General features: G+C 35.0%; 1 protein-coding gene across 1 annotated transcript in view; it reads right to left on the reverse strand.

Moving 5' to 3' along the window:
* Positions 1-711, reverse strand: part of LTN1 (listerin E3 ubiquitin protein ligase 1) — a 66,317-nt gene that overhangs the window by 64,741 nt on the left and 865 nt on the right. The gene's annotated exons all lie outside the window — the stretch shown is intronic.

Raw genomic sequence — 711 nt, forward strand, 5'->3', positions numbered from 1 at the left:
AGCAAAATACATATATTTAGAAAGAGAAAGCAAAAGTGACCAAAGATTAACAATTGGTAATTCTAGATAAAGAATTATGAGTTGTTGCTAATATTTGGAATATTTCAAAAGTAAACATTGAGAAAATTTTTTAAAGTTAAATGAGGATGCAAGTAAAGCATTTAGGAGAGTACTAACACAAGGTAAGTTACTATTATCACTGTTACTATTATTAACCTCCAAAACAGATTAAGTGACAGATCTAAGAAAATGTGGTACTGGAATCACAAGAATTGTTTCAGAAACAGGAAAAAAGCATCCTCATAAAATTAGACTGTGCCATAATAAACCTAGTACTATAAAAAATATCATTATGGCATCCCCAATTCTGTAGGTTTAGTCCACTCTGGGGTTTAAACAAGTATTTAGTGAACTTTTACTATATGCTAATCCTTGTTCCAGGCTCCAAGGATAAGAGCAGCAGATAAAAACGCCTGCCTTCATGATACTTATATCCTATACTAATATCCTACTGAAGCAAGACAGTAAATGAAGCGGGACAGTCAACTAATATGTTAGAAGTCATAAATGCAACGGAATAAAATAAAGCAGGAAAGGAGAAAAGGGAGGGAGGTGGAGGGCTACAACTTAAATAGGATGATCACTGGAGACCTCACTGAGATATCTCGGGCAAAATTTGGAGGCACCTAACAAAAGAGCGTCGGGGAGCCC

The sequence above is a fragment of the Lipotes vexillifer genome, unplaced genomic scaffold (assembly GCF_000442215.2).
Source record: "Lipotes vexillifer unplaced genomic scaffold, Lipotes_vexillifer_v1.1 scaffold93, whole genome shotgun sequence".
NCBI classification, from domain to species: Eukaryota; Metazoa; Chordata; class Mammalia; order Artiodactyla; family Lipotidae; genus Lipotes; species Lipotes vexillifer.